Genomic DNA, 11,422 nt, shown 5'->3' on the forward strand with positions numbered 1-11,422 from the left:
GGCCAAATATCCCTGCTAACAATAAATCTTTAAACTCCTGTGATTTTGTTTGAAAACTCATGACCTGCCATACCCTTGTTTTCATTATAGTTCTAAGAAAACAACTGGAGAAGGAAATGGCAAACCACTCCAGTATCTTTGCCTTGAAAATCCCATGGACAGAGGAACCCAGTGGGCTGCAGCCCGTGGGATCGCAGAGTCGAGCACAACTGAATGAATAACACAAAAAAACAATGGAGGATGCACGACAGCATTAACTGTGACTACTGAATCTTTCTCCCCCTCCATGGCTGACCAGAGCCCAGTTACAGAAGCTTTCCTTCCAGTCCTATTAACCTCAACAAGCCAAGAGAAGTCTGTACTTCTGGCAAACATTCAGGACATCACATATCATCCGGTCTTTTGCCTTAATCTTTTCTACTGTCTGCCACTCTTGTAGAGGATTTAAAGGTGAAGCATCTGGACAACTTCATGCACCTCTACACTCTGCTTCGTTCAGGAGCTGACCTTTTCTGTACAACTCTTCAGGCAGCTACATGACCTTTAATATTCAGTAAATGTTCCCCCTTTTTGAAAGTTTATGTTGGATTCTTTTCTGGCACTTTCTTTCACTTTCACATAGCTAATATATAAATGCATAAGTTTTGTGTGAATGCCCTTGAAATTCAGTTGGTAGAAAGTATCAACCAAGAACTAAATAAAATAAAACTTACCATGCTCATTTTCATTTTCCTTTATGCAAAATCTTCTCTAAGAGGAAACAGTGAGTCTTGCTGAGTAAAAACTCAAGAACAAAATGGACACAGTTCTCTGTTCTAATAAAAATATTTTAAATGGGTAATAAGGCATGAGATGAGAAAAAAAATTATAACACGGGTCGCTGAACCAGATGATCAACTAAGGAGTTCTTTCTAAAGTAACAGTCAACACCCAGCATGCATTTATGGGGTTGTCAAGCAACAGGGATTTGGGCAGGATCCTTTCTGCTTAAACAAGTTAAGTTCAGTGAAGCTGGTATAAACTAAAGCCATATCAGCAGCATTCTACCATGAAGCAAATAACATTTTACAGAATTGAGTTATTGTTCAGCTAAGTTGTAGCTATGGCCTCAAATTATTGGTTGCTTTAATAAAATAACCTAAAGAAAAACAGGAGCCATAACTGGAATTTTTAAAGAAACATACTTTTAAAATACTAGATCTGAAATTATATTTTTGTTAAACTCTGTTGAGTGTTGAGTCTTGGAATTTACAAATGAATTTATCCTTGATCTCATATCTATTATACAGTTGTACAATTAGTCAGAGAGTATCTTATCCCATCATTTGGATTGTTATTCTTTTTCCTCATTAGAGATTCCCAATTAGCCTTGACATATTACTTATTGATTCTTCAGACAGTAAGATGTTAGAGACCAGAATTCTACCTGGTGGTAGCACTGACCATGTAAGGTCCACAGGGTAAAACCCTTTGAATGTGAAAGGCCTGTAATTTTCCAGTAATTTTCTTACTGCTTGAAAGGAACAAAGTAAAACTTGAACAAAACAGACCTTCCCAAAGCATTCAATATATATATCTGGGTTTCTAAAGTTATCAGGTACAACACAATCAAGGTTCTCATCACATGGCCTCCTTTCTTGTGGTCACTCTACTTAGACCACCATCTAGATCATCTGCTCTAGTTTCATCTGTACTTTCATCATTCCTTAGCATTCCTGTCACTCATGTTACCAATCTCTCGGGCACCTATAGCTTGGTTGAGGTACTCCCCCTAACCAGCCCTTCCAAGGCATCTCTGTCGCTACCCACGGTAGGCTGCATGCTGCTTACCCATTGGTGACTGGGTGCATGTGCCATCATTTTTGAGAACAAAAAGCCTAAAATGACTAGGAATACAACTTGAGAGGCTTCAACTGGGTTGATCCTCACACTCTGATTGTCCATTAAAGAAACTATAACAATACTGTAAAGCAATTATATTCCAATACAAATAAATAAACTAATACATACCCTTAAAAGAAAGAAAGAGATATCTGCGGCCCCAACTGATGAGCATTTCATGCAAAGATGGGCACAATAAAGGACAGAAATGGTATGGACCTAACAGAAGCAGAAGATATTAAGAAGAGGTGGTAACAATTCACAGAAGAACTAAACAAAAAAGACCTTAATGACCCAGATAACCATGATGGTGTGATCACTCACACACAGTCAGACATCTTGGAGTGAGAAGTCAAGTCAGTCTTAGGAAGCATCACTACGAACAAAGCTAGTGGAGGTGATGGAAATCCAGCTGAGCTCTTTCAAATCCTAGAAGATGATGCTGTGAAAGTGCTGCACTCAATATGCCAGCAAATTTGGAAAATTCAGCAGTGGTCACAGACTGGAAAAGGTCAGTTTTTATTCCAATCCCAAAGAAGGGCGATGCCAAAGAATGATCAAACTTCCACACAAGTGCACTCATTTCACATGCTAAAAAGGTCATGCTCAAAATCCTTCAAGCTAGTCTTCAACAGTACGTGAACCAAGAACTTCCAGATATTCAAGCTGGATTTAGAAAAGACAGAGGAACCAGAGATCAAATTGCCAACATCTGTTGGATCATAGGAAAAGCAAGAGAATTCCAGAAAAACAGCCACTTCTGCTTCACTGACTATGCTAAAGCCTTTGACTGTGTGGATCACAACAAACTACGGAAAATTCTCTTAAAGAGACGGGAACGCCAGACCACCTGACCTGCCTCCTGAGAAACCTGTATGCAGGTCAAGAAGCAACAGTTAGAACTAGACATGGAATATCTGGCTCCAAATTGGGAAAGGAGTACATCAAACATATTGTTTGTGTATATTGTCACCCTGCTTATTTAACTTATATGCAGAGTACATCATTAGAAATGCTGGGCTAGATGAAGCACAAGCTGGAAGATTAACATTGCTGGAAGAAATATCAACAACCTCAGATATGCAGATGACACCACCCTTACGGTGAAGAGGAACTAAAGAGCCTCTTGATGAGGGTGAAAGATTAGAGTGAAAAAGTTGGCTTAAAACTCAGCATTCAAAAAACTAAGATCATGGCATCCAGTCCCTTCACTTCATGGCAAATAGATGGGAAAACAGTGGAAACAGTGACAGACATTATTTTCTAGGGCTCCAAAATCACTGTAGATGGTGACTGCAGCCATGAAATTAAAAGATGCTTGCTCCTTGGAAGAAAAGCTATGACAAAGCTAAATAGCACATTAAACAGATACATTTATTTGCTGACAAAGGTCCATACAGTCAAAGCTATGGTTTTTCCAGTAGTCACGTTTGGACGTGAGAGTTGTACCATAAAGAAGGCACAACAATGCCAAAGAATTGATGCTTTTGAACTGTGGTGTTGGAGAAGACTCTTGAGAGTCCCTTGGACTGCAAGGAGATCTACCCTGAATATTCATTGGAAAGATTGAGACTGAAGCTCCAATACTTTGGCCACCTGATGTGAAGAGGCAACTCACTGGAAAAGACCCTGATGTTGGGAAAGATTGAAGGCAGGAGGAGAAGGGGATGACAGAGAATGAGATGGTTGGATGGCATCACCAGCTCAATGGACATGAGTTTGAGCACGCTCAGTGAGATGGTGAAGGACAGGGAAGCCTGGCGTGCTGCAGTCCATGGGGTCACAAAGAGTTAGTTAGACATGACTGATGACTAAACAATAACAAAGGAGTGTAATAAACATAACTTCTAATTCTCATCTTTTTGAGCTGTAGAAACTGGGTTCAAAAAGTTTATTTGCAACTAAGTCTGATTATGACACTAGGCCAGGTATTGGTAAACTTTTTCTGTAATGAGTCAAAGAGTAAATATTTTAGGCTTTGTGGGCTACATATAACATGGCACATATTATATTTTTTGACTTTTTGTTTATAAAGGTGGCGCTAGTGGTAAAGGACCTGCCTGCCAATGCTGGCAACATAAGAGATGCAGATTCGATCCCTGGGTCAGGAATATCCCCTAGCAGAGGGCATGGTAACCCACTCCAGTATTCTTGCCCGGAAAATTCCATGGACAGAAGAGAAGAAAATTCCACAGTCCATGGGGCCACAAAGAGTCAGACACGAATGAAGCAACTTAGCACATTAAAAAATGTAAGAAAACATTCTTTGCTCATGGTCCATTGAAAAATGGACCACCAGCTGAATGCACAGAGTCGGACACGACTGAAGCGTCTTAGCAGCAGCAGCAGCAGCAGCTGAATTTGGCTCATGGGCTACAGTTTGCTTGCCCCGTCCTAAACATTGTTCACCAATTGTTTACCAACTGTTACAGACTGAATTATATCTCTCCAACATCATATGTCAAAATCCTAACTTCTAATGTTACTACTGTATTTGAAAATCAAGGTTAAATGATATCATAAGGGTAGAGCTCTAATTCAATAGGCCTCGTGGCCTTTAAAGAAGAGGAAGGGAGGAATCTCCTGCTTTCAGATTCATATTTTGTCTTCTTTCCCTCTCTTTCTCTGTCTCTGTCTCTCTTTCCCTCTCTGTGCACATGTTTTCAAGAAAGGCTATGTCGGCACACAGCAAGATGAGACACTACCTTCAAGTCAAGAGAAGAGGCCTCAGAATGAAAGCTCTCTTCTCTAGCACCTTGATCTTGGACTTCCCAACCTCTAGAATTCTAAGAAATAAGATTCTGTTGTTTAAGTCACTCAATCTATGGTATTTTGTTATAGCAGCCAAGCAGACTGAAATACCCAGTAATCCCACTAGAAACTGACCACATACTAGTAGGTACCCACAGCAATCATGATTCTTCATTCAGTTTGAACAGCCACCCACTGTCAACATATGTGTCAGGAAATTAATGTAATAAGTTATTATTGGTTATAGTTAAAAACAGACTTGCATGCATGTGAGCTAAGTCACTTCAGTCGTGTTTAACTTTTCACGACCCTATGAACTGTAGCTCCGCCAGGCTCCTCTGTCCATGGGCATTCTCCAGGCAAGAATACTGGAGTGGGTTGCCATGCCATCCTCCAAGGGATCTTCCCAACCCAGGGATCAAACCCACATCTCTTATGTCTTCTGCATTGGCAGATGGGGTCTTTACCATTAGCACTACCTGGCAAGGCCATAAAACAGGCTTAGTAAGACCCAGATTTCTCAAGGTCACTTCCTACTTCAGATTTAAAACTTACCAAAAAAATCTAATGTTTCTACCATCTCTTAAAAATAGTATAGAGAATTCTTTATCTTATTTTTGTAGAAACAGAGATGCATTACCTATATCCCCTTTAAAGGAAACACTTTATGCCCAGTTGTGGGAAATATAGTCAGCAGTCAGCCTCCTGGTGTCCGTTCCTTCAGGATTGGCCTCAGCTGGGAAGAGATGCTTCTCTGCAGATCACACCTTTACAGGGCAATTTGTATCCAGCCAAGCAACATATATGTATTAACGTAAGGCCATTGTTCCCCCAATGTGAACAATCCTGCTGGGCTTCCCAGGTGCCTCAGCAGTAAGGAACCCTCCTGTCAATGCAAGGAGGTGCAGGATATGTGGGTTCAATCCCTAGGTCGGGAGATCCTATCTGCAGGGCAGCAGTAGAGATGGACATAGAGAACAGACTTGTGACAACAGGAGTGTAAGGAGACAGGTGGACAAATGGAGAGAGTAGTATCGGAAACATATTCACTACCACATGTAAAACAGATAGCCAGTGGGAACTTGCTGTATGACTCAGAGAGCTCAAAGCCGTGCTCTGTGACAACCTAGATGGGTGAGATGGGGTGGGAGGTGGAAGGGAGGTTCAAGAGAGAAGGCACATATGTATACCTGCGGTTGCTTCATGTTGATGTATGGCAGAAACCAACACAATATTGTAAAGGAATTATCTATCAATTAAAAACAAAGAAAATTTTTAAAAAATCCCCTGGAGAAGGAAATGGCAACCCACTCCAGTATTCTCGCCTAGAGAATCTCATAGACAGAGGAGCCTGGAAGGCAACAGTTCACGGGGTCACAAAGAATCAGACATGACTGAGCGACTTAGCACACACACATGAAACAATCCGCTATGTTTCCATTCCTTTCCCATTTTACACCCAAACTCCCTCTCAGTGTCTGCTTCTGGAGAGTCCAACCTCTGACAGAGATTTAAAATCTGTGACAACTGAGTTATTCATATGCCACACCAAATTAATGAATATCCTTTTTCCCACTGCAAACCAAAAAGATCACTTCCAATTTCATAAGTGCGTTCAACTTTTTATGTTATTCCATTTAACATCTTACATTTTGAATTTTTCACAGATCAAAATTTTTGAAAAATAGTAGAAACTGTGATCTTATTCCTGTGAGTAAGATTTCTTATCCCCTTTAGAAGTCCTGAGTGAGTTTCAAGTTTATGCAAAACCCCCAATCATTCTTTGATTCCTCTAAATTATTTTAAAGATATTTCAGTACAAAAGAGAATTATTTTAAAGATTTTTAATTGTGCCAGTGTTCCTCCAATAACCAATTCAGTTCACTCTCTACTTATGGGCTCTTTTAGGACATAAAGGCTTTCAATGACTTGTATAATGCAAGGCCATAGACTCACATTGAGAGAGCACCATAATAAACAGCTCTATGAACCTTATCAGTGTGTCTGCTGTAATGATATTGTTGAGGATGCTCATTAAATTAAGAAGTGTCACTTTCATGAGGCCATTCAGGAGAAATGGATTTCTTGTCTCGGCATCAGGAATTGTTGTGCCTATCCTAAGAAATTCACTTGTTTTTATCATACATGACTCATGCAGAGCTCATCCTGTGAGAAGGTTGTCTAGTACAGTGGTTAGACTGACCTAGACTGCTTCATAGCCGAGCCCTGCTGCTTATCAACTCTACAATCTTGAATGGGTAACTTCAATTTTCTGTACCTCAGTTTCTTCATTGGTAAAATTATGATAAAAGTAGCACCTTCCTCATGGGGTGAAATCAAGAACTACATAGTATTTGAAGCAGTCTGAGCACGGAGAAAGAATTCAGTAAGTGTTATATTATGATTTTCTTTTTTAATCGGACTACTTAAGGCTACTACCTCACGCGGTATATTTTACGTACTCTGTTCATTTCCCAATGATTCTTGCACTTGATTTTCACCTTGCTTCAACTTTCTGAACTTCTTTTTAAAATGCATAAAATTCATCATCTGTTCCTAATTATGAAATAAATAAATCTGCAATGTCCAAATACGACAACATGGATGGGGTTTGAGAGCGTTATGCTAAGTGAGAGACAGAAAAAGACAAATACTGTATGATCTCACATGCGGAAAAAGCCAAACGCATTGGAACAAGAGTAGAATAGTGGTTACCAGGGGTCCAAACTTGTGGTTAGAAAATGAGTACGTTCTGGGGATCTAATGCACAGCACTGTGCTTCTAGTCAACAATACTGTATCACATACTTCAAAGTTGCTAGGAGACTGTATCTTAAATGTTCTCACCACAAAATGAAATGATAATTAGGTGACGTAATGGAAGGGTTAGTTAAGCTACAGCAGTAATCATATCGCAATATATAAACGTACCAAATCAATACACTGTACAACACATTAAACTTACACAACGTCATGTGTCAATTATATCTCAATTTAAAGAACTATATATAGCATAGGAAGTGACTACGACTGCAACGTAAGTTGCTCCTGACTTTACTCCGCCTCACAAAAAGAACTAACATCTACTTAAGAACAAGACCCTACGGAGAGAATCTTCGAGCAGAGGGTTAAGCTGAAGAAGCCCTGCACTTCACAGACAAGAACAGACTGCACTAGAAGGCCGAGAGAACTGGCTACACGCTCCCTGCATTGCTGCTCCTCCCCCAGGACAACACTGGGCCAACTGAGCCTCTGGCTCCTGCAGTGGACAGACAGAACCCAGGGGGAACAATACTCTTCCCCTAGCATTCTGGGTCACTTCTTGGAAACCCTTACTGTGGTCTCCCCCATGGGGATTTCAGGGGAATCTGCAGGGCCCAGAGACTGGGAATGACTGTGACAAAAGAGAAGAAGATGGGCTTGCAACAGTCGACACACAGAACATGGCAGATCAAGTTCATACCTGCAATGCCCAAGCAGTAATCCAAACCAGTGGCTTTGTTCACCTGCAGAACCAAGTTGGGGTGCAGTCTGACCAGGGGACACAGTGGAGTCCAGATCTCTCTGATTCAGATCCTCAAATGAGTTTTGTTGACCCAGGACCCTGGTTTGCCCACATTGAAGCAAAATGCTGAGTCACAGCCCCATCCACTGTGGACAGTGCCTTCCAGCCGCAACTGACCACAGGACTGCTGACAACTCCCGGGAGCTGGGAAGCCCATCAGCACACAAGCCAAGAGGCAGTCAGGCAGAGCTGGCGGCCCCCTGAGCAAAGCTATACGAGGCCCGAGGCCCGGAGGCGTCCTGTGCTGCACACATGCAGGGAGATTAATTCATAGCCAAGGCTGAGCGTAGCTCCAGGCTCTTCCTAACAGGAGGGATTGTTTGGGAAACTGAGAGTAGCCTGGAGCGGCCCCTCCCCACGCCTCTCAAGTCCAGGCAAGAAGACTGAGACAAAGCCCTACCTGCTGTGGAGAGTGTCTTCAGGCCCCATCTGACCAAAAGAACAGGCAACAACTCCTGGAAGCTGAGTGGCCCATCAGCAGTCACGCCAAGACAATGACAGACAGAGTCAGTAATCTGCAGAGCAAAACCAGTGGCCCTATTTAGCCAGAGTACTGGTAGTGCATGTCAGTTTGAGTTAAGACAGCAAACAAAAGTTTTACCAGTTTTAGGGCTGCTTCTCCTGCTAGGCCAGGCAGAGAATCTAATGTGTTGTCCTGCTTGTTGCTAAATACAGCCTTCAGCCTGCCCAAGCCAGGAACCAAACCAGAGCACACAGGAAACAGTGTGGCCCATCTCACAGCCCTGCTTCCAGTGGCGCCTGGCCAGAGAACACAGCGCATGGCTCCCCTCGTCCGCAGAGCAAACCTCTCCTGATCAGGGAAGTCACTGCACGCTCAGGCCTGGCCTGGGCCCCCAAACAGTGAGCTGCATAGGCCCTAGGCATGGCCTGCCACCCTGCCAACGCAGGAATACTAACTCACAGAACATCTGCCACTGAATACAGTCCTGACTATGTAGGAAATCTGACCAGAGAATTTAGACTACAGCCTCACTTGGCTAGGAAACCAAGCCTATCCAGGGTTCACACCTCCCCCCACCCCGCCCAATCTCAGATCTCTAACAGAAGCGTGATCCCAAAACAGACCAAAAAACCAGACCCCACTGACCCAAAGACATTACCAGCAGACATACCAGAAATCCAAACTGAGCTGGCTGGTAAGGAACTATATCTTCCAAAGCAAACCTGTAAACTCTAGAGCAGGAACCTCATTGCTCAAATGTGCAGATATCAATAAAAGAATCAAAGATGACAAAAAATTAGGTAAATACGACATGACCAAAGAAAACTAATAAAACTCCAATAACTGACCCGAAAGAAATGGAGATCTATGAACTGTCAGACAAAAATTTCAGAACAAATCTTTTAAGGGAGCTTAGTGAATTACAAGAAAACATAGACAACTAAACAAAATTAGAAAAAAAATGCATGAACAACAGAGAAGTGTGAAAAGAAAACCGTCAAAAAAGAAAATATAGGAAAAAAGCTCCTTGACATGGGTCAAGAAGCTTTTAATGTGATACTTTTTTAATTTGACATCTACAACAGAAGCAACAAAATAAACAAGTGGACTGCACCAAACTAAAAAGCTTCTGCACAGCAAAAGAAATCATCAGCAAAGTGAAAAGACAACCAACTGAATGGGAAAAAATTCTTCTCAAACCATACATCTGATAAGGGGTTAATATTCAAAACATAAAGAACTCATACAGCTCAATGGCAAGTAATACTCCAGTTTAAAAATGGGCAAAGGACATTTGGGAATAGACATTTTTCCAGAGAAGATATACAAAAGGCCAACAGGAAAATGAAAAGATGCTCAACATCACTAGTCATGAGAGAAATGCAAATTAAAACCATGAGTTATCACCTCCTATCTTTATAACAGTCATTATCAAAAAGCTAAGAGATAAATGCTGGCATGGATGTGGAGAAAAGGGAACCCTTGTGCACTCCTGGTGAGACTGTAAACTGGCACAACCACTATGAAAAACAGTAGGAAGGACCTTCAAAAAAATTTAAAGTAAAACCACTACATGATCCAGCAATTCTACTTCTTGGAAATACATCCAAAGGAAATGGAAACATTAACTATAAAAGATACCTGCCATTTCATGTTTATAGCAGCACTGTTTACAATAGCCAAGACATGGAAACAACGCAAGTGCCCATCAGTAGATGAATGGGTAAAGAAGCTGTGGCATACAATACAATGAAATATTGTCCAGCCATAAAGATCAGGGAAAGTCTCTCATTTGTAACAACTTGGAAGTACTTTGAAGGCATTATGCTAAGGGAAATGAGTCAAATACTCTATGATCTCTTTTATATATGAAATATAATAAAACAAAACAATGTCACAGAAAAAGAGATTACACTTGGGGTTACCATAGGTGAGGGAAAGGGTGAGGGGGAATTGGAGGAAGGTGGTCAACAGGTACAACCTGCCAGTTATAAGATAAATAAGTACTAGAGATACAATGTACAACATGGTGACTACAGCTGACCCCGCTCTATGATACAATATACAGGAAAGTTGAGCTGACCCTGCTCTATGATACAATATACAGGAAAATTACTAAGAGTAAATCCTAAAAGTTCTCATCACAAGGAAAACTTTTTCCTTTATTCTTCTTTCCTTTCTTTTATTGTATCTATATAAGAATACGAATGCTGCTGCTGCTAAGTCACTTCAGTCGTGTCCGACTCTGTGCGACCCCATAGACGGCAGCCCACCAGGCTCTGCCGTCCCTGGGATTCTCCAGGCAAGAACACTGGAGTGGGTTGCCATTTCCTTCTCCAATGCATGAAAGTGAAATCGCTCAGTCGTGTCCGACTCCTAGCGACCCCATGGACTGCAGCCTACCAGGCTCCTCCATCCATGGGATTTTCCAGGCAAGAGTACTGGAGTGGGGTGCCATTGCCTTCTCCAAAACTTATATAGTCATGTGTATCAATTACTTTTCAATAAAACTGGAAAAAAATAACAAAATAAAATTTTAAAAACAGAAATCTACAATATTAATTATTGATGATAGATACCATTTATTGAGCACTTATTATACCAGCTAATTTAACCTTCACAAAAACCTTATTGCCATTTATTTGATTTTACATATGAGGAAACTATGACCTGAAGGAACAGTGCCTTTGAACCCAGAACATCACAGCTGGAAAGTGGAATTTTTAATTAATTTTTATTGGAGTATAGTTGCTTTACAATATG

This window comes from Bos mutus, chromosome 21 (genome assembly GCF_027580195.1).
Source record: "Bos mutus isolate GX-2022 chromosome 21, NWIPB_WYAK_1.1, whole genome shotgun sequence".
NCBI lineage: Eukaryota > Metazoa > Chordata > Mammalia > Artiodactyla > Bovidae > Bos > Bos mutus.